The sequence below is a fragment of the Sturnus vulgaris genome, chromosome 2, assembly GCF_052056855.1.
Source record: "Sturnus vulgaris isolate bStuVul1 chromosome 2, bStuVul1.hap1, whole genome shotgun sequence".
In the NCBI taxonomy this organism is placed as follows: Eukaryota; Metazoa; Chordata; class Aves; order Passeriformes; family Sturnidae; genus Sturnus; species Sturnus vulgaris.
This window is the reverse complement of record NC_142244.1, coordinates 10202367-10226049: the sequence shown is the minus strand read 5'-3', so window position 1 is coordinate 10226049 and position 23683 is coordinate 10202367.

Genomic DNA, 23683 nt, shown 5'->3' with positions numbered 1-23683 from the left:
GCATTAGTGAGAATTTCTCATTATGTGCAGATAAGGTGTGTGTTTACACATTTATTTTGAAAAATTTTCTGAAATGTAAGAACAAACTCCAAATCTTCCTTTCTGTCCCCACGACTTACACACACATATATTCCAAAAAAGACAAAGAGATTGGGACAAAATATCACAAAATAAAGCCTGTGACGTTCCTTTTTCTTCTATAAGGGATGCCTGCTGCTCTAAATAATTTTCCTTGGCTACCTCTTGAGCAGGGTTCGATGATGGGCAAGCTTAGAACACAGATCTACTGGATGCAACTGAATTGAAATACAGCACAACTGCAGCATGAGAGGTTTGGGGTCATTTTTGGACCATTTATCTTGTCTTGCTCTGTATGGAAGTTGGTTAGGCAGGGATTAAGTGGAATAATCCTCATCTGTATGCTTCAAAATTTTGTCATGGACACGAGATCCTGGCACTGCTGTAAGGAAAAGATGCTCTCTTCTACTTCTCCTTCTCAATTCCTGCACTTACTTGCAGGTAAGAAATAAGGCAGCTTCCTCAGGTGACCAAGATTTAATTTTGCAGTTTTCCATTGCAAAATTCCTACACTTATTTTGCTGCTCTAGAAACTGACAGTAGTATGAGATTCACCAAGAGTGTTCTTCATGTCCTCCTCACAGACAAGCTAGAACCCTTAAATGGAAAAAAAAAAAACAAACACAAAAACAAAATAAAACAACAACAACAACAACAAAAAAAAAAAAAAAAAAAAGAAAGAAAAAAAAAAGAAAAAAAAAAACCACCACCAAAAAACTAATAAAAAAATCCCCCCACAACATTAATTTTGGAAAATAAACCACCAGTGATACTGGGTGTTTAGTTAAAATCTACCAGGTCAGCTGGCACTCCTCCTAGCACAGATACAGAACTGTCATGCACAGGGTATGGGAAACTGATTATGAGAAGCCTAGATGGGAATGAAAGACAGAATCATTTCCCTTGTGAGTAAAAGTCTGAGTTGTCTTTGACTCTCTTGAAACTGGTGATATGAGAATTCCTTCATCCCTCCCTCTCTAATAAAGGAATGTGTAATAAGTAAGTTTTTTATGAAGTAAGTTTTTTATGAATTGGATTAATTGTTCTGGCCTCCTTGTAAAGTGCTATGAGTGCCATTACTGCAAAATCCTAGATAAAAAAATATAAGGAATAGCTACATTTTATTACAAAAAAAAAAGTCTGTACCCTTAGTATCATGTAAGGCAAAAAGACAAACAGGCAGAAGGGCTTCTGATTTGTGTCTGGGCTTTTGATTAGAGGTTACTAAGCAACACTAGGCCTGATCTTAGCCCTGCATTCCTCCTTGGAATGCAGTGTCTGTTAACACTCAGGTCAAAACTGTATATACATTCTTCTGACATCAAAGGTATGCATTGGGGCAAATGAAACAGTGATTCCCTGATTTTCAAGGAGAGGTTAACCCAAACACACACATTACTGAGCATGGTTTGGTGGGTCAGCTATCACCCTGCCCAATACTGGCATGCATTTCATTTCAACAGCTGTATTTCCTTCCTTTTCCTCCTCTCTTCTTCTTCCTTGCCTGCTTCCTCCCATCCCATGCCCCATAGCCTCTGTGCTCCTGTTGGGGATGTTCATTCCTGTTCATTCCACAGTGACAAGGAATACTAGGATATGTCCTCATAGAAATACATCCTCATAGAGATACTAATGCAAGAATTACTTGGATTAATTACTCTGGAATAACGTGAGACTTTGTCAGGTGTTTTCTCTAAACGCTTTTCCCAGGCAGTATTCCATCACCTGAATGATGCTGCTCTCAGCCACAGCTCACTAACCTGCCCCAAGGCCAAAAACTCCAATCAGCAGAACAAGGTGCCCCTTTGGGATTTGGAAGAGCACAAAACAACTTCAGTGCAGACAGTCTTCTAGAGAGTTGTTCAGAAGGAAACCTCTTCCCACAGTTCACGGAGATCCTGGTGTAATTCACCTTAATGGAGTGAAATAGCCATGGGATATATCCCCAGAAATCCCAGCAAGTGCTGACACGGTAACTCCTGGAGTGCTTTTGGAGTGGCTGCCCTCGCCAATTACATAAATTAACTCAGCAAAGGCTGCTCATACATCGAGAAAATCCTTCCTGACAGAATTCTTATGTCCATTAAGATCATTCCTCAGGACCCACCTTTCTCAAAATGAACTGCTGAGAAGAAGAGAAAAAGGTATATTTAAACTGTTTGTGATAACTTACCAAAAAAATATCTGTGTGTTCAATATGACAGAGGTGGCTGTTGGTGACTTCTGTTTCCCATGCCAAGTATGTGCTGGCAGTGACCTGTATAAAACAGTCTGAATTCAAAACAGTGTATAACCATTCCACGAAGTTCTACTGCCATCGGTATAACAGCTCTTTGCAATTCAACAAAGAGAAAGCCCACGGGCAAGAAAAATGCCCCCTCACTGGTAATAAACTTGGATTAAATGCATACGATTTAATTAACTCAATTTCATAAAGCTGCATTCTGGTTTTGCTTGTGCAGCTTGCATGCCAGAGAAACACACTGGCAAGCTCCCAAATAATAAGCAAATACAGAATATTCCAAGGTTGGGCTTGTGCCACTACCAGACCGAAGACAGCCAAATCTGCAATAGAAATGTCTGCAAACTGCTGGGGGAGAAAAGCCAAGGCAAAACCCTCTAAATAAAATCCCAGGCCCACAGGTCCCACTGCAGAGCTGTGGGGTTAAGAGGTGGGAGAGATGAGAGTATTCAGCTGTTTGGGCAAAAAAACCAGGACTTTCCAACAAACCTGTTATGTTCTAATATAAAGCAAGTAAAGTTTATTTTCTTCTAATGTTGTTCTTAGGACAGCTATATTTGTCAATATGTTTATCAATGTATTTGTCAATTTGTTTTTATTAATTTGCTTGTAATTCAACTTGAAGTATACATCCAACATGGAAAAAATAGGAATGGAAAAATCAGAGCTTTGATAACTTATATCTGATAAAGTTAGAAAAAACAATAATCAGAAATTTAGAGGGTAGTTGTGAATAACCTGAACTAAACTTAAACATGACTGCTTTTTCCTATAACAGCATTCATCTCTGCTAGTTTTTTAGTAAACTGGTTTTCATTTACAAATTTCAAACACTGGAGTAATTACCAAGGAAAAGCTTTTAGGCTGACTGCACTTTGAAGTGAAAGTGCAATGAGGTAGTATTTAGTCTTAGCCATTCTGGTATAAACATTTTTTATACTAATTGTGAATTCGGATTGGAAATACGTGCTGGTTTAATTATACTATAATTAAATATGCTGAATATATATTAGTATAGTATATTAGTATATTATATATATGTTATTATAGTAAATACACTATAACTGGGATGATATCACTTCTTTAATTATATTGATATTTGCATTTTTCTAGCACAAAAAGAGGACCATACACACATTCCATTGTCAGATAAGTGGCTGGTCTGATTGCAGCAAATGCAAGGTGCTGTTTTGTGTTTAAAGCTACACCAAGTCATATCACTTCAGCCTTACCATGGACTAAAAAGCATTCATGTGGGTTGTTTTCATGGCTCACTTGGTCCATAGCAACTTGCTAAGCCATGATGATTCAGTTATGAATTTGAGCTTGAAGGGAAATGTTTCAGAGTACTCCAATAATGGTGCTGCAGCTGTGAGAATATAAGGATAGGTTTTACATTAACACAAACCCTAACAAAAGAGCACCATCATCTAATCTAGGCTTGCAAGAGAATTAAACATAAATACTGCTCAAATAAATGAGGACTGTAAAGAGAATTAGTGCAGGTTAGGATACAGCTGATGATCAGCCTGGAACACAGCACAGTTCCTTGGTGCTCATATAAATATTCCACTCTAACCCTGAGAAAGAGGAGTTTTGGTTGAGGAAAGTGCCCTCATTCAGAAGTGCACTTCAGCATGTACTTTGAATTTCACTAAAAGAACTAGGATTCAAGTTTGAGCTTCAAACTAAATATAGGCCTGCATGTTTTCCTGTATGGGGGACACAGATTTAAAGGCTGCAAACTATGCAACTTAAGCTCTTTTAAAAGCCAGCAAGGCAGTGCTGAAGAAGGAAATAAAATTAAAACTTCAAAACCAAGGAAGTATTTGGGTCATTTTGTTTCAAGTTGAAAATTGTGGACCTCGAAGTGGAGGATCACAGCGAGATAACACAGGAATGTCAGAAACTCACTAATGTCAACAAAGATGAATCACCTCTGGACCAGGAGGTGGGGGAGAAAGGAGTAGGATTTCCCAAAGGTAACCTAATGCTGATTAGCATGGCAGAAATCACAGCCCTGGGAGGGGACCATATGATGCCAGACTGCTTTTGTATGATGGACCAGTCACTAATCAGAGCACATACAGAAATACATTGGTTATATAATCGAAAGTTGAGAAATGTACACATTATTGTGCAGCTACAAGCTCTCCAAAGAGGGATGCTAGCTTTGGGAGCTATGGCCTAGCACCTCTCTCTGAGAGAGCAGCAGAGCAGAATTATATAATGCAGAACAGTATTAAAGGTTGGAAGGTGGATCTCAGCCCCATGTGCTTGTTGGCTCCTGCACTCTGAGAACAGACCTTACCCCTCTTTGAAAGTCAACAAAGTGATATCACAGATCTGCTGCATCCCAATCAAATTATATGAGTTGTACCAATTAACCCCGAGGTATTTTTGATGATATAGTTTGTTTGCTGCTTGTTGTGTTTTTTAACATAAGAACTGGGTACTGTTTAATTTGGGATTGGAAAAGCTGATGGAAGTAGGGTCTTGCCAGTGCTCTGAGAAGCTTACTTTCCCCTTTGAACCTCACATGTAAACTATCCTGGCTACTCTAGATGTGTAAATAAATAAACATGGGAAGACTAGCGTCAGCTCCAGGAGTCTGCTCAGTCTTCCTGTTAAATCTGTAACATACTGGGATGTGTTCATATGTAGGGTGAACGCTTACAGTCAATTACACTCAATTTATTAGATTAGGTATGCAGAGGAATGGAATAATAGCAGAGTCATATGGTAGAGGAGGTTTACCATCTGCTGTCTGCCTTTAGCAATGGAGCAGTTCTTACTGTGGACAACAAAAAATAGGAGTAGTGAAAAAATTAAATGGAGTATATTCTTTTAAATTCCCAGATGGAAATTTTACTCCAAATTCTCAATTTGTAATCAGGCCCTCTTGTAAGTGAACTATTTTCCAGTACTTTACAGCTGAATAGATTTGCTAGCAGGCTCTTATTAATTACATTTAATAGTTTTCTGTTAGAAGCCTGTGCAGAGTGTGCCAAAGGGTACAGGCTAAGGGAAAAGATCCAGATAATGCAATTGACAGCAGCAGAATTGTGCCGAGTTCATTTTGGCAACCATTCATGTGTATACGCTGAGATTTTTGTATTTAAAAAAATGTATCTGTGCATAAATACTAACTGCTAGAACAGAGCTGAGGAGAGACATATATGACACACACTCTCAGGCAGCATCATCAGGCATCTAAACCTGAAATCTGAGGACTAAAACTTCTATTCCGGAATTTTATCCAGTTATTAGTCAGCAGTGTTGCCCTGGGTGAGGTGAGGATCCTCAAGAACCAAAATACCATTTCTGTGCAACCACAGTACCTCATTCTTCGAAAAAGATACAATTTAGCCTGATGTCAAACCTACCACAAATCCCCATCTGCTTTTAGAAACCAGGAGTATCACCACATGCTTCCCTAATGGCCATCTGCAGTTGTGCTTTATATTGTGGTTTCTTTTTTTTTGTTTTAATTTGTGTAAATGAAATTTGCCTTCTCAAGCCTCAGGCCTTTCTTCCTCTGTGCTAAACTAGCAAAGTTTGATTTATTTATGGAAACAATCAGTTCTAAGTAATTTTGTGACAGCTCATGAGATCTATGACTTAACTAAATATAGCACTGGTACTGCTGCAGCTGTTTTGGGAGACTGACTTTTTAGGATCAGTTGATATCCTTTATTCCTGCTTTTCCTCCCTCACTTTGCTGGGGATTGGTATGGGGTGGGGAGAAGTTACTTGCAAAACAGACCTTGACCTTGTCAGCAGCAAACAATTGCTGCTGAACAAGCAATTAAAGGCCATTTATTGGAATTTTTTCAGGAATTTTGGATTGGGACTGCATTTGCCATCTCATTTACTACTGTGACTATTCCAAGAGCTTATAAACTAGATTCTCAAACTCAGTCTACCTAATGATAGTTCAAGTTTGCCAGTTCCTGTTTCTGACCTCCATTAAAACCCTCACATGTTTAGAAATACAGACTCTAAAATTTTAATATTAACAGCTGAACTAACATCATTCTTACCGTTTAAGATTCTGTTATTGTAAAAAAAAAAGATACACAATCAAGAGATGGGATCATCTTTAAGAATGGTTTTTGAAGTGAAATATTTTGTAAATCTATTTGATAAACTGAATTATATGAAAAGATTTTGCATTTCCTTGCTTTTAACTTGATAATTTCGATCCCATCTGTAAGCAAAGATAAATTAACTCCTCCAAACTAATCACAAGAGAATGAAACTCCTAGTACTACATCCATCTACAGGTGTGTGTGCATAAAATGTAAAGTTATATTACTTCACATGTATTTGTGTGTCTGTTTTTGACCACGTTATTCTAGTGTAATTTCAGAATGAAAATTTCTTTGCTCTCACATCAATGTCATGAGAAATTCTCAAATTGCCAGAAACATCCTTCCCTCCATTTGACCTCATCAACATGTACATTGGGACAGCTTGGTGGTTTTGGCATCTTTTTACCATAAAAAGAAACTTGAATTCAGGGACTTACTGACCTAACTTGCCCATTTTTTTGCTGAATTTCTACAGAAACAAGCCTTTTATTATTACACTTAAAATTTCTGTAAATCTCTGCCTGTGAGTCCTCCCTGTCCCTCAGTAGCTCAGGACATGCCAGCCAGTTTCATTTCACATTTCATGCAGAGGTCTCCAAGACAAAGCACGCAGCTGAAGAGTCATTACTACATAGAGAGACTCTAATAATTAACTCCTGGGGCTGCTGTGTGAGCTCAGACCTTACAATGCATTTGAGTTTACCTGGGAAAGAAGAGAGACAAAGGCAGGACTCTGCACAGCAGGAAAAGCACGCACGTCAGTCACGCACACGGCAAATATGCAGGAATACAAGTTGCCCTTGTTCTGCTGCTCCTTGAGTGGCCTGGAAGGGTACAGGATGCTCTTTTTGTACCCAGTACACTGCCCAGAAACCAGTGCCTATCAAGCAGGATTAAAGACTGGTCTGACTTTGCTTGGTTGTTGTTTGGTGGCTATAGGTCGTGGTCAGGGCCATAACTCTGCCGTGGCATTTTCTATGTGACTCTGCCCTGGACTTCTCCAATTGACTCTTTGGTCTTGCACAAACTTGAGTAGAACTAAGTTTACTAGTGGCTATAGTATAAATTCACCAGTGTAACCAAGCTGGTAATACCTGGGATTTATGCCCTTGAACTTGCTCTGATGGTGGACAACAGAATGTATTTTATTGTGTGTATTTATAGGCTGTTAAATCAATAAGCTGCTGGAGGGGAATCTTCCACATCATTTATAAATAATAGTGAGAGATGTGCTCTCAGCAGCACAGCTGTGCTGCAAATGCAAAGTACTTCCATTGACTTCTGCACTGTTATACATTTTGCTGCATGATTAATTTAACTTCTTCCCTCTCATGAGCTGCCCACACCAACATTTACTGCTCTAACCAGAGACATAGCTGTTGCAAGGAGCTGCCTTCTCAAATCAGCCTTTCTCATTACTGGGAAACAAAAAAAAAATATGAAAATCAGAAGATATTAACATCAGAACTTCTGGTCCACAGGCACCTACACCAGACCTACATCTACATCCAGGAATGGATGTTCTGCTGGTAGGAAAAGTTCATTTGCACTCCTGCTCTTCCACAATATGCCAGGTTTCAGATCCACCACAGTTCTCCTCCCATAGCTTTGTATTTTGGTGTCAATCACTCAAAACGTTGACTCCTGTGTTCCACACGCAACTTTCTGACCCTGAAATTTATTATGATGATTATTATTATAGCAAATTATGGCCTACAGTTGAACTCTGTTGAAACGTCATCATGGAGCTGATGCAAGAAATGAAACGAGTCAAAAGCATGGGTGTGGGCACAAAGTCTGCAATATTACTTCAGTACACAGTGAGAAGAGGAAGTATGGGTGATCACAGATAATCAAGACATCCTAGTCAGAATAATGGCAAAATAATATCAGACTGGTCAAATCCAAAAAAGAAGTCTGAAACAATGACAATATAATCATTAATTACTCAGATGTTTTGATGAATGAAGTAAAACTATGTTGCATTATGAATGAGAAAAGCATTTAACTGAAGTTATCAAAGTAGTTGAGTTTCATGGAACAGTTTTTCCAAGTAAGAGGTTTTCTACTCAGAGCCTCACCACCCTCATAGTAAAGAATTTCTTTCTACTCTCTAATCTAAACCTACTCTCTGTCAGTTTGAATCCATTCCCCATTGTCCTGTCACTCCAGGCCCTTTTAAATAGTCTCTCTCCATCTTCCTTGGAACTAGAAGGCCACAATCAGGTCACCCTGAACCTTTCTCTTTTCCAGGTTAAACAATCCCAATTCTCTCAGCCTTTCCTCACAGGAGAGGTGCTCCACCCCTTTCCTACGCACTGATGAATATACTGAATAAACAAAACAAGTTGTACTGCCAACTCAGTGAGATACATTCCTTTTCTTTGCACCTGAAGTTCAGTTGTACCTTATTCCCACTTTTCTGGCACCATACAGAAGCTACAGTGGGCAGGTCTAAATGTCAGTCAGTAAGTTTGTATATTTTCCTAATATATGCTGAATTCTTATCCTTTTGCTGAGTGGGAATTAGCCAGGTCCTGGAACTCATGAAAAACAGGTGGCTTTGAGCAAAGATGAGTTTAATTGTTCGTTTCAGAAATCTCTGCCCAAACATTAGGGCTCATTTCCTCATAGCACGTCCCTTTGTAATTGAAGTTACTTTGACAATAGAGAGAAAAGTTCCTTGTTGATCTAGTGACCCAATAAACCACAACAAACAGGGAGCCGTGAAACACCACCAGCAATCTCTCACACAGCATTTTTTCCCAACACTACAAGACTGTTTCATGAGAAGCAAATAAGCCTAAAAGATTCTGTGCTTTATAAGATGCATATATGCAAAACTGCTGGAGCATTCTCTTAATAGATAACCCCACTACCCAATAAAAGTCCACATTCCTCTTGGTCTGCTTTGTGTTTCCTTTGTCCCAGTCAGAACCTTTGACTGGCAGGGCTGGCACCAGTAGCTCAGCAGAACTGCACTTGACTGTGTTTCATACCTGGTTCTGACTCATAAAGGCTGTCTGGGAAAGTTTGTAAACATGAGAAATAGCCATTAGACATAAGGATCACATTACCTGTCTGACAAATCAAGGAAGTTCTTGCTGGGTTAGGATGAATAACAAAGGGCAAAGAGGTATATTTAGAAAGTAAATGTGTATGTATGATGAGTTACATACATTTCACAAGCAGTAAAACCGAAAAGTTGGTGAAAAAACCAGTTCTCACAGAGCTCCACCCAGACGAAGACAGCAAATAAGCAGAAACATGTGATGAAGCAGGCAAATGAAATCAAGGCATACACACCCAGCCTGGGTTACTTTCAGCATTTATATGATCATACATAGCCTAAATGGATTAAATCGGTTTATTGCACTGTGAAATATGAATCTAACTAATAAGACTACTTCATAATTATTTTTTGAGACAGGAGTATGTTTCAGTGCAGCAGTTTTGCACTGAGAGATAGGAGTGCATGTAGACAATATACTAAATCTTGCTAGAGAAACACTCCATCCAGTAGAAATGAAGTGCAAATTTTTTTATATAATTTTAATTTTTTATGGCACTTCGTCCTCTGTCTCTTTCTTCTTTTGTTTTCTTCCTGTACATTTTGATCGCCGACCTATCTTTACTTTTTCATGTTTTGATTCTCTCTTCTCCTGATGTTTTGGGCAGCACTGCCAGAAAGAGAAAGAACGAGGGGGAAAAAAAAAAAAAAAAAGGAGGGGCGGGAAAAGACCAGAAAAAACCCAACCCAACCAGGCTCTGCTCCTGTTATCTGGTGCTAATGATGCTGTAAAGAGCAAATGCCTGGAGTTCCTCTTATTGTGAACAGCTCAACTGCGTGGAAGAGGCTGATAGGAGCAGCCCCTCTTCTGATGATGCTTATTTTAGCTGGATCGCGGGATCGGGTACCTGAGTGGAAAAGCCGATGTAGCTGCTGCCAATGACGGCGAGGGGCTCAAGGGTGTGTGACTAGAGACAAACCTTGAGTGGCAGTCTGAAAGCACGGCGATCCCCGTTAGCACACGGAAAATAATGCGCGGCAGGTACCCGGTCTCAGACCAAGGCAGCATCTTTAACCCTCCCGTCAATGCGCTGACCTCCTTTTGCTCGGTGTCGGGAGGAGGGACAGAGCTGAGGGATGGTGATGGGGTGCTGGGTTACCCCTGACGTCTAAAGGATGGTGATGGGGTGCTGGGTTACCCCGATGTCTAAAGGATGGTGATGGGGTGCTGGGATACCCCTGATGCCCTAATTCTGGTCCACTTTACTGAGACACGTGGTGGGGGAACCGCTCCGCGCGTTTTTTGCAGGTTATTTTTAGCTCGTGTAGATTTATAAAAGCACAGCAGAGACGCCCTTTGTCAGGGATTTTCTTTTTCGACCAGCTAGCCCGTTAATGAATCGCTGAGGTGGGAACATCACTGTTTACCCCGGTCGGAAATCAGAATTCCCAGAAAGGCTCACAGCTCATTATCAGCACCAGAGGCAAATAGCGGCATTGTTATTCCATGGGTTTCCACCTTTTCAATGGCTGAGCTGCCAGCCCGAGGCTGTGTCTGGGTGTGCAGGGGCGGGGGAAGGGCTGGGGGGAAGGATTTGCCTCAAGTCCTTTGGTTTCAGGCTGTTCCATTTGTTTTCCTAGAGGATGAGAGTGCTTTAGCCGGCTGGTGAAGTTTTTTGTCTGGCCAGCTCTCTCTGTGTATTGAGCCCCGTGTAGCCGCTGCGCACTGAGCTCTCAACGAGAGGGTTTTGTGCATGTGGAAAGAAAAATAAACCAAAAATCGTCATGGAAAAAATGTGGAAACTTGATTAATTAATTCACATGGTCAACATGGATATTTTCTCTTCATTCTGTTCTTCTCCACCAAGCTGTTAGTTACCAGCCCTTGTGGTGGGTTTTCTTTCTCTTTATTTTTTTTTTTTTTTTCCCTCTCCTAAATCCTGCACAATGAAATGGGATTCAGAGTTCGTTTTGCTAATCAGTCCTCCTTTGACCAAAAAGCTCTTTACGGAGGCTTCACCCCAGCTTGGTGGTATCAGATTTCAGTGTGAAAGTGTTACATTCCTGACTGCCCTGCACTCTCTTTGTGTTTGATTTTGCCTGGTAAAATAAATGGAATACTTAAAAGACTAATCCCATTCAGAAAATAAGAGAAACAAAAGGAAAAAAAAAAGGAAAAAAATTAATTTTTTTTTGTGCATGCTTGATTTCACCTTTCCATCCATTGTATTAATTTTTTTTTTTACTGTTGTTGCCCTGCATTTTTTTTCTTTTATTTACTTCAGGTTTGATTCTGCTTGCTGACTTCTGGTTTTAGCTGCAAAAAGCCCTTCTCTACGCCTCTGAAAAATCACAAAATCTTTTTTTTTTCTTTTTTCGATATATATAAAAAGTTATTCTGGAAGACAGATGTAACTTTCACCTTTCACTTCTTGCTGTAGTTCATAACAGAGATAGCTCTTGCTGGAAAAGCTGCTTGAATCATTTGAGAATCATAAAAGCACTCTGGGTTTTTATATGTATTCTTTTATTTATCTATTTATCTTTTATAGCATATAGCTAAAGCCTGCATTTTACATATATCTTCTATTTTAAATGCTGTTTTTTCCCTGCCTTTAGTCTTGTCTATAATTGTCTCTTTTGAAGGCACTCGAGGGGGAGGAAGACCATTTGCATCACTGTAGCTTTTTGTCTGAATGCAGCTACACTAGCACAAGATAGTATAATTAGGGTGTCACTATAAAGTGACAAAAGTGTTGACTAATTCTTAGAAGAAAAAGGACTTTAAAACAGTATTTGCTGTGAACTCCTGACATACATTTGAAAATCTGTAGGAGTCTTTTTTGTAGGCAGTCAAATTTTAATGTAAAAAAAAAAAAAAAAAAAACATTTTTAATATAAAACATCCCTCTGCCCATTGTCAGTAGTGATAAAAACAACAAAAACCCCCAAAACATTAGAACATCCTTCTGTTTTGAAAGTTACACTTATAAAATAAGTAGAACCAGATTTTGATTCCTGTATCAGATAATCTCTTTGTTTTGCATGCAATCTAACATTTGTGTTAGCTGTTTGTTGGGGTTTTTTTTATTGGAAAGATGGGCTTCTTTTACATTTTTAAAGACTGCATTTTTATTATCTTCTTTTTCTCTGCTTTTGCCTCTTAATTTTTCCTTAAACAGCCTCACTTGCTTTAGAGACACAATTAAGAACCTGAAGACCTTCAGAAAATGAGCTTTTCAAATGAATTATTCTGAATATTATAATGTATATTAAAAAAGAAAAAAAAAGGTTTGCATTTCTAAGCATCCCTCCTGGTCTTTCAAAACTGAAGCTGGCATCTGTGTTGGCTTGAATTTAAATGGTCCCTGCAGGCTCTTTAACTCAAAGGGTTATTTTATTCATTTGGTTGTTTCTTATTTCTTCCCGGAGGGTAACTACAAACCTAGCTCTTGTGTTTGTTTACTTGCCTCACTTTGTTAAAAGATTATGTCTTCACCAGCGCTTACGAATTTATTAGTGCTTAAAATGCACTCAAATTGTCGAACAGTTTGCCTTTATCACTGTATTTTACCTGGAGCATTTTGTGCAGTGATTGTTCCCCGTGTATCCCTAACAATAAGCTCTCGGAATGAGGAAATGCACCGAGTGAGCTGAGCAGAGGATGCAGGGAAGTGTCAAACATTATTTGTCTGCCTTTATTTGCTCTTATTAATATAGCCTTCGTTTGTACTGCCTGCGGTCAGCATTTCCAAATACTAGGGATTCTAACAGGGTACCTGACCTCCACATCTGCTAAAATATGTGACTGACACTGTTTGACGGGGACAAGCCCATCTGCCAGGCTGTGTTTCCTGCCGTGCTCTCCCTGGTTCCCCCCATGCCCAGTCCAGGGTATTCCTGCAGAACCTCCTCCTTCCCTTTCCTCCCTTCCCTCCGGCTGATTGCTGCTCCCAGTGCCCAGAACCGTCCCCGTGGTGGTGCCAGCAGGTTTTTGAGGGATTGTGTGGGAACAGAATTCCCTGAGAAGACCTGAGCTAAAGAAGAGGGAGATGTGAGAGAGTAAGACCAGAGAGGTCTCTTACACCCGAGTGTTTGCTCAGCATCACTGAACTGCACCTTCCCCTGTCACCCCCAAAGAGAGCTACCTCCAGACAGCAAAGTCAAGTCTGCCTCTTCTAAAATATCTTCCTGAATTCTACACCTGCAGTTACAGCAGCCAGTGAGGGAGAATGGGTGAGAAAACCATCACTGGGGATGTTGGAAATCCCAGGACCAGCTTTACTCTGGTTCTTCAGCCTGCCTTCTCCCAGGGCTGTTCCCAGCAGCCACACGAGCAGCTTTCTCCATCCAGGAAGTTTCACAGGGTCATAGTGCATTTCTAAAGCACATAAAACACATGTCATAATCTCCTAGTCTGTGCTTCCAGCCTGACCAGCCTTTGATGTTTATAACCTGTGTTCTGCTCAGTGTTAAAGTATTTGATAGTTTTATGCTGTGTTCTACTCAGCATTAATTATTTGATAGTTTTATAACCATTAGCAAATAGAAGAGATAGTAAATATAAGAGACAAGCAGTGGAAACATAAGAGTCAGCATCTGGCTCAACGTTTTCCCTCTCTGGCAAGAAAAAGAATAGCATGTGAGAGCGTCACTTTTTTTTTTTTTAAGTATATGTGTATCTCACCTGTGATCTTAAAGAAACAACTGGGGGAAAAAAATAGGGTTATATTCGTACCAGTGCGGACAGGTTTGAAGTATTTCTGGGATGAGTCTTGAACTAGATAGTGAGAAGATAAATCTTTCTTTTTCATAAAGGTAACAAGACTTCCTGTGGCAGCAACACACTGTTACTGGTGTCAGAGGACAAACTGAAGGCTGGTGAGAGGAACTGCTGTGCTTGGGACATACATAAATACCATAATATTCAAAATAGGCTACCAGTTCCCATTTGTATGAGAGCAAAGAGACAGCAGAACTTGACAGGGGCAGAGATATCTGAATATGAATTGGTGAGTGAAAGATTTTGTAGTCTTCACTTTAAATCTGTGATGCAAAACATAAGTCCATTAAAACACCAGGGTTGTATTGACTGTCTGAGACACTAACTGAAGGCTGAAGAGACACTAACCATTTCTAAATTGCTCTGAGAGACTTACACCTACAGAGAAAGGCAACTGATTTTATTAGATTGCTTTTATTATTTTATTTATTTATTTTATTTTAAATAATTGTTGTGGAGCTTCATGGTAAGGTTTTAAATTGTGAAGTGTTTGCTTCTTATGTTACAGGAAAATCTTGAACATAGGCTGCTGCCATCAGCAGATACAATCTTGTTCTCTAAATCCATATGTTAACACATCTTATTTCCGGCTTCATCAATTTGAGCACAACACATTTCCTTTTGTGTCTTTCCATTACTTCCTTTTCCCAGCATGTCATAAATATTAATTATTTTGCTATATTTTCTTACACCCTTTCAATTTGTTCACCTTCTTGGTCTGTGCCTTTTCAGATGGCATCATGTTTTCTTGCACATAACACCTTTTTGCTTTCTCCTTTGATTATCAAAAGACATTATTTGGTTATCAAAGTAGCATCAAAGGACACCTACCACTACCCCCTCCAAAAATAAGCTAAGGCTACTAAGCTAATTTATTCTACATCCTTGCTTAATGGCTGTCTCTCCCAGGAAACATGTCAGTCTGCAAGTAAGTAGGCAGTTATGTGTTATTATTCATATCATAATCATCTCCTTGCATCTACTTCATACCCACCTTAGAGGCACTTAGTATTTTTTCTTACTGGATTTGCATGCATTGTTTAAATGATAAATCTGTGCCATATCTTTGGTTGTTTTTTTTTTTTTTTTTCCCCAAAAAATGGTATTCCCTGTTTGCAGGGAGAAGTGGGGTCTCTAAATTTCTGGTCAAGACTTATAAACGCTTTGGTTTAGTTCTGGTTTGTCTGTGCTGCTAAAGGATAATATAAACAAAATACTTAGCTTCAGGCTAGCTAAAGCAAATTATATATATTTGCTTACAAAAAAAAAAAAAAGAGGTAGTTTATAGAGCACCCTGCCCTGCTCACCCCACTAAGATACCCCTGCCCCAGCCTTCAGCTACCAAAAGTTACAACACACAGAAAAAGCAGGAATAAAAAGAAGGGCTGTTCTCCTTCTTTCCCTTTTTTGGTCATTTTTTTCACCCTGAAGCTGATGAGTGCACTTCGATATTTCAGATTTCAAGATGTAAACTAGACAAGTTGAGCTTGTTGCTTCCTGTTTTGCTTTTTCTGTTATTGGAGTAGTAACCTCCAACAGACAGACAAGAAAGGCATTCAGAATAGTACCATCTTAAATGACAGACAAATAACATACCAGGAGGCTACACCCTTAAGAAGGGCGTATGAAGTAAATAAAGTCACACTTAAAATGAATTGTGTTTGATCTGCTATGAGGTTGCAATGCCAGGTCAATTATCATTGGAGTAATGCTACTTTGTGGTAAAATGAAAATGCTGTATCTCCACCAAGATAATTTATCTTTAATAGTTGACTTTTATCTAGTTGGGTTCATGATGACTGATTAATTGCACACTTTTTAGAGCACAAAAAGGAAACGCTTCAGAGAACAGAGTAGATATTACTTAGGACATTGATCAATATTTTGTTATGCACGTGTACTGAATGTACAGAGCCATAACTGGAACTTTTTAGACTGCACTGTAGCACAAAAGTACAATAGTACTCATAATTTTGGCAGTCTTTTAGTAACAGGTTAAGCTAAAATAATAGAATTGTTAAGGTTGGAAAAGACCTCTAAGATCAAGTCCAGCTGCCAACCTAGTACCACCATCACCACCATTAAACCATCAAGTGTCCTCAAGGATCATAACCATATTTTTTGAATACTTTCAGGGATAGTGACTCCATCACTTCTCTGGACAGCCTGTTCCAGTGCTTTCTGAAGAAATTTTTCCTAATGTCCAATCTAAACCTCCCCTGGTTCAACATAAGGCCAGTTCCTCTTGTCCTGTCTCTTGTTTTACCTGGGAGAAGAGGCTGATCCCCACCTGGTGCACCCTCCTGTGAGAGAGTTGCAGAGAGTGATAGCATCTCCCCTGAGCCTCCTTTTCTCCAGGCTAAACACCCCCAGCTCCCTCAGCTGCTCCTCATCACACTTGTGTTCCAGACCCTTCCCCAGCTCTGTTCCCTTCCCTGGACAAGTTCCAGCACCTTCATGTCCTTCCTGTGATGAGAGGCCCAAAACTGAACACAGGATTTGAGGTGTGACCTCACCAGTTCCCAGCACAGGGGGATGATGACATTCACTTTACCTGATATAATAATCACTGCCTGCCTGACCTTTTTCTGGGGCTGTGTCACAGCTTCCTGAACCACCACAGGTTGCTGCCTAGGGGATGACAGGAAGCTAAACTTTGCAAGGACACCTTCTGACCTATCTGAACCCTGTGGGGGCTTGGACCTTCATTCCAGAGGGGCCAGGACTTCTCCTGCAGCCTGCATTTAGGGGAAGTATTGCTTAGTTAAAATATGAAGAGCCATCATCAAAACTAATGATATAAAATTTGCTCACGTGCCTGAGAGGGGAAGGTCCCAACCTTCATCTGTCCTGATGATTCTTTTTCTCTTGCTAAATTGTGGGATTTGCCCAATCCTATCTCCTCAGTGGCTGCAAGGCACTGAACACTGTCCAAGAACAAAGGAGTAGCAGGGAGCAGTGAGAGCACAGGGGAAGGGAAGGGCCAGGACTTCTGCTTTCTATGTCCCTGCAGACACAGCATCAGCCTTTGCTGCCCTGTACTGTAAACAGATCTCCGAAATTCCAGGACATGTCATAAAATGCATTAAATTGTCCTACAAAATGGACCTTACAAGCTCCTATAACTTTTCTTCACTTCAAGGTTTCCTATATGATGGGGATAAAGCAAAGTGTTTTGGCAACTGTAAGCTGTTGATTTTATTATTTTTCATACTGTGCCTTTCAGAAAAGGAAATATTTAATCATACAATTTTTCAGATGAAGCAAATTGAGAACAGAAAGATGAAGCAAATTGTACAGAGATTTCAACAGCAGCAAAACTAAGACTCTGGCTGTCCTACCTCTCCACTCTCCTCTCCATGTCAGGCCATTTAGCTTTGAACTCCTGAATACGTTTTGCTCATCCTTCTGGAGCATTTCACTAATTGATGAAACATTAAAACATAATTCAGGATGACATTCGTCACTGAAATCTGACTTAACGAGAGGCAATAAGCTGAAAGCATGGAAAAAAGGGGGAAAATGCTTTCAGAAAAAAACCTAAAGCATATAATTTGAAAAGCAGTTTATTTTTTTGGTAGAAGACTACTCACAGAATGTCTCAGATACACCAGAATTCTGCAACAAGTGCCACACACAATAAGCACTGACATTGTTCTAGTTTGCCATTGGGTTAACAGTTCTGGATTTCCAACTAGGTGCTACTTCCCCTGGGCAAACACTTTCCACAGGCTCTCTGGAGAGCCATTCTAAACAGGTTTCACTGCAAACAGTTACGCAAGACTTCACAAAGGTTGTTAGCCATAAAAATATGTATTCGTACACCGTCAGCATTTTTTTTCCAGGCTAATGGAATTACAAAGCACTATTGAAACCAACCCAACCTGTTTATACAGTAGGAAGGGAAATTACATAACCCTGCCTAGAAAACCGAAACAAACCACAAAAAACAACCAGCCAGCCAAAAAAAAAAACCACCCAAAAACCAAGTGAGATTTTCACAATGATGGGGTGCTAAAAGATCCAGCAACTAAAAATGCATCCAAGACGACCTGAAACACAAAGTAGAACTCACCCTTACAACAGGACACTGCTTAAATGCACTGGACAGGGAAAGAAAATCTCCACAGAGGACAATTGCATGTATGAGAGGGGAGAGCTTCTCTTTGAGCCAGTGAGCAACACTCACTGCTGTATCAAGCAGCCACATCATTCATTCCCTTCCAGAAACTGGTGAAGTTCTGCACTGAGAGTTGTTCCACCTTTACTTTTACCTCCATGGGGGAAGACTCCTTCAGAACATCCAACTTAGACAGCCAGAATCATTACCCTGAAAAAAACCTGTGGTTTCCCTGTGCCAAGGTCTCTGCCATACCCAGCGGGGTGTGGCTGCAATGAGGGAAGCAATGGAGGGCAAAGGGTGGTTTCTGTCACATTCTGTCGGTGCAGCAATAAAGGGGGGCCTGCTCTGTGGGTACATGTACCCAGGGTACAGAAAATGGAGGAGGAAGTGGCATCCACCTCAGAATGGACTAGGAAAATTATGTAGTACAGCCAGCCAAAAATTTATGGGCAAAATCCTTCTCGACATATCCCCAAATACTTAGGCTGAATTAAAACAAACAAACAAACAAAAAAAATCTGGAGACAAATGAAGTTAAGAGTATTTTTATTTGGGTCATTTTTGTGATTTCTGCAGGTCTTCTTCCCAGTCTATCAGCCGCAAACAGGTTCTGATATTTTTTTCATTTTTAATAAAAGATCTGCTTTTCATGACAGTAGAAGCTGATACTTTAGAAGACTGATCAGCACAAAGCTTCAATCAAGTTCGGAAAAATTATCATTTTGCAACAACCTCTTATGTAGTGACAACAGGTATTCAGTGGAAGTACTGTAACTGTGGTCCCCAATACACAGATCCTTCCTGTTATTTAACTATTTTGTTGGAAACAACAGCAGTTAACTCTGAGCTACTTTTAAGAAGCTTGGCTGTAAGAACTGTTGCAGTTACCCTAAAACACCTAAGCTCCTGTGACAGCAGATTTTACAGCCCTGAGCTATCCATCTAGGCTTTCCCAGGAAATGGGAGTGCCAGACACCTACACAAGAAGCATGTCAAAAAGCAGCCAGCTGAGCACAGTGTGTCTCACACTGGTCAAGAGTGAGAGGTGAAGTGTGAGGCAAGGAGTGAAGGCATCTCAGCTACTAACTCCATAGAAGAGCTGACAGACCCGAAATGGCACCTTCCTGCCTGCTCTCGAAGCTTCAGGCTTCATGCTTTGAAAGAAGGGGTAGTTTCCACAGATTACAGAGAATCTTGGCTCAGGGGTTCTGGGATTTCATCCCAAGAAAGGGTTTTGAGTAGCTTGCTAGTGGCCAGGCAATGTCAGCAATGCCAACCAGGAGAAACTTGGCTGCCTATCAGGACAATGGCAGCTGAGTAGCAGTTCAGGAAATGTCAACGGGAGTCTTAAGTGGTAGGTACAGGCACCAAAGAGACTGGTGAATGCTAAAGCACCATTTATGAATGCCTTGCATAAATAAAATAACCTGAAATTTCATAATGCAGTCCAAGCCACCATCAGCTACTAGTTCTGCACTGTTAAAACTGACCTGAGTAGGATTAAGTATGAAAGCCCATTGCCTCTGGCATACCTATGATTAACTTCCCATTCAATTGTACTCTCCAAAGAGTTCTTTCCAGTATCTGAAGGGGCCTACAAGGAAGATGGAGAGGGACTTTTCAGCAGGAAATATAATGATAGGACAAAGAGTAATGGGCTCAAGCTGAAAATCTTGAGCTCAGCTGCTAATGATGAATTTCCTCATCTTTTCTGCAAATCACATCTTTTTTTCCTTTTAAGGAAAGTCTTCAATCATCACTGTGGTAAATATAAGCTCAGAAAAAATAGTTAGCAAGAGTACGGGTCTGTATTGTCTATTGCATTAATGTTCCAGCCAACAGACATTGCACTTTTACTGCCATCTGCATGGACAATGGAAAATTTGAATACAAATATATGACTAAAAAAAGACAACACTCATATTTCTATAAAGATGAATCACATGATGTACTCCTCTTCTGGACATCAAACAAAGCAAATCTATTTTATATTACATGGATTTTGCTTCCTTTTCACAGAAAAAATTTAAAGCTTTAAGCCTGGGTTAACTCTAACTGCCACTGGTAGGGGACTGCTCATCTTTCTTTCTCCTTTCTCTGTTTCAAAACGATGCAAACATCCACGTAATTGCTGAGAGAAAATTATTCGAGGCAATTTTTTTTCCTGAGCTTTAATATTGTATAGAGACAAAGGTGTAAATTGCTGCCCTCTTAAAACGTCTTTGCTAAAAATTGTCTCTCTGAAAAGAGGAGCACAGCAAGGTGTGAATTCTACCCTGAGTGCAACTGTCACTTGACTGAGGTGCTAAATGGGAAAGCTGTTATTTTAATCAGAAATGAGACTGGCTCTCAAAAACATTAACTCAAAGACAATTAAACCTCAGCTATCGTTGGATAATTTTTCTTTTACTCCTTATTTTCCCCAGTAATGGATTGTGTTTAGTTATTGTAAGAAGGCCATAAGTGAATGAAAGCTTAGTTGGAAACAGCTCAAGGTTGTTAAAGAAAAGACAAACCCTGGTCACAGGGTTCACTCCCCCTGGTCACAGGGTGCACTCCCTGGGGATGCTGAGGATGGGGTGGTGATCCCTCCCTGGACATGTCCCAGTGGGGAGGTTGGAAAGCTGCTCTCAGGACACTGCTCCGGGCTCTGCTGGCTGGGACAGAACATGAGAGCTGCACTCTAAGCTTTATAATCAAATACTCAGCGCTCTGCAACTTTGCCTTCCCAAATCCTGTGCTGTAACCATCTCGAGTTGATGAGAACTTGATGTAGACTATCTCTTCACTCTGGCAGCTATTTTCAGCATATCAGCCTGACTCGCCCCGGGCTGGTTTAACTAATGCTGATAAGGACAGTTAGTGCCAAAAAGGACAAGTGTCTGCTCCTCCCATCGGGCACAGATGTCAGTATAAGCAATGACAAAATTTATTTTGGAAAACGTGTCTGCACAAGTTAGACCTTCCCGTTCACACAGTTCTAGATACGGTGCCAACTTAAACTGATTCCAGTTAACTCTCAGTCCTTCCCTTTCTCTGCCTGCCACCCAGCCACTCCCTTTTTTAATTTATTTTTTTTTAATGGTAGCTGGCACGCAGGCAAATAACTTGGAAAAAAACCCAACACTTAAAGGAGCTCAGCTGGCTGAAAAAAAAATGTCTTCGTGTTTGGGCAGCCTGGCTTCCCAAACTATCTTATCCACCGGTGTCCTGAGCTCTAGTGCCAGCACACATGGGAGTTTGGGGCTTGGGGGAGAGCAGGACTGTGGCACATCCAATTTAAATTATTAACCTCCAGGTGGGTCCACACTGAACACCAACAGCCTGCAACAGAGATGGTCGTGTCCTCCTACCTCAATTCCCCAGTCCTGGCCAGACACTCCCTCATGCTGACTCTGACCCAGATTACAGGGTAAAGCGACAGTTTGGTGATCAATTCCTTTTCCAGAACAATATGTGTCCTAGAAATAAATACAATGACTCCATCCTATAACTAGAAATCTAGACCCAAAGTCCCAAGGGTTTTCTCCTTCACTTTATTTTTCTTCCCTATTTTTTTCCCTCTTGCCCTGCTATGTACTTTAGGAACTATATGGTCCTTTGGGGAATATTGTCTCAGGTATTGCAATGGCTGATGATATCAGCTCCTCCTGCACAAGACAGAAACTGAAACAGAAAATAAGCATGTTTTCCTTGTATGGGATGGACATGTCCTGTGTGACCTCTGTAACACAAACATGGATGATTTCCATATCACTGCTTCTGGTATGTCAAGCCTGTAAGTAACTTCATTTGGTGCTCTTTCACCAATCCCCTCAAGAAGCTAAACACATAGTAATTTCACTTCATAGAAGGCCAGGCAGATAAGGACTTATATAAAATTTAGAGAAGATTATATTGATTATACATTTTATTTCAAGTTATCTATTAGTTCAGGCTGAGACTAATGTAGGGGTAGTACTGAAGGATTTTTTTTAACATTAAACACATGAGATGGATTTTTTATATTCAACATAAAACATAAGATTCTTGAGCATGGGGCAGCATTTTCCATAACAGAGATCAGAAATAATTTTCCATTTGCAAATTGTGTGTGGGTCTGGATTGCAGACCTCTGCTCTGGCGGATACATTTTCCTTTCTGACTGGATTCTGCCTGCATCCTGAAGCCTTTTTTGGGCTTGATCCAAAATGCTGGCACTAGTAGAAATCTATTCAAAAAGTTTTGAACCTGACCTTTTCTTTTGTGAGTGTCATTTTCACAGTTATCTCTTTCTCCCATTGTGTCTAGTGTTCCAGGAAGTATCAGTCACTAAAAATCTACAGAATGTCAGGATGACATCCTCTAATAAACCTGCTAGTTTTATGTCTTTTCAGCTGGACCAATGCTTGCGGTAGGGAAGCAGGGAATTTTTTTTTTCTTTTAAAAAAATAATTATTGAACCCTGTAGTGTTCATTTGCTGGAGTGTGAACAATTTTCATGAGTGTGAACTTGACTACATCAGTGTTGCCTTTGATTTAAATAAGACTAGGAATAGGTCTGTCTAGGCTAGCCAAAATGTGGAGCTCATGTTTTCTAGATGCAGTATAGTATTAATTTTAATTACTAGCTAGGATTTATTTCACAGGAGGGTGAGCATCTCCATTCTAATGACAAATCATTTTCTCTTTCTGTAATGACTGTGATTGCCTCATTATACTTTCCATGGTATATAATTTCTGTGTTGACAGAAGTGGATGTACAGCAAAAAACCTCACTCATCCAGTCAGCCTGGGACACTCAACTCAGATTACCCTTTAAAGTCTGCAGAACTATTAGAAACCAGAAGAGTGCAAAATCTTAATACCCCTACTTTGAGGTTCTGGTTCCTTTAGCTTCAGATTACATGAATATTTTCTTTCACTCACAGAAAGAAAAGATAGATCTGTTCTGTCATTAAATAAAATGCTTGAAACCTCCAGAAGTGAAATTCTATGCTTTACATATAGTATCCAGCATCTTATTGGGTAGATTTGTTTTTAAAAGGAGATCTAACAGACACTGTGAGTGTCATGTCCTTATAAGATGTAAGCACTGCTTATCTGAACCTTCATGGAAAATGACAATGCGTTTGCCCTACTTATCAAAAAACTGATTCTGAGCTGGCAGGTAAAAGCTGCTGCTTTACTCAGAGTAACCGACCATTTTGAAAGACATCAGTGAGTGTTCACATATTCACAATTCCAGCAGAAATGGAGACATTGCCGATTTTAGCACTAGGAACCCTTTATTGAATGAAAGGTGTAGCACCTCCTAAGTGCATCTGAAAAAAACCCTTTTGATAAGGGCAGAAAAATTTGGTTTTTAAACTCT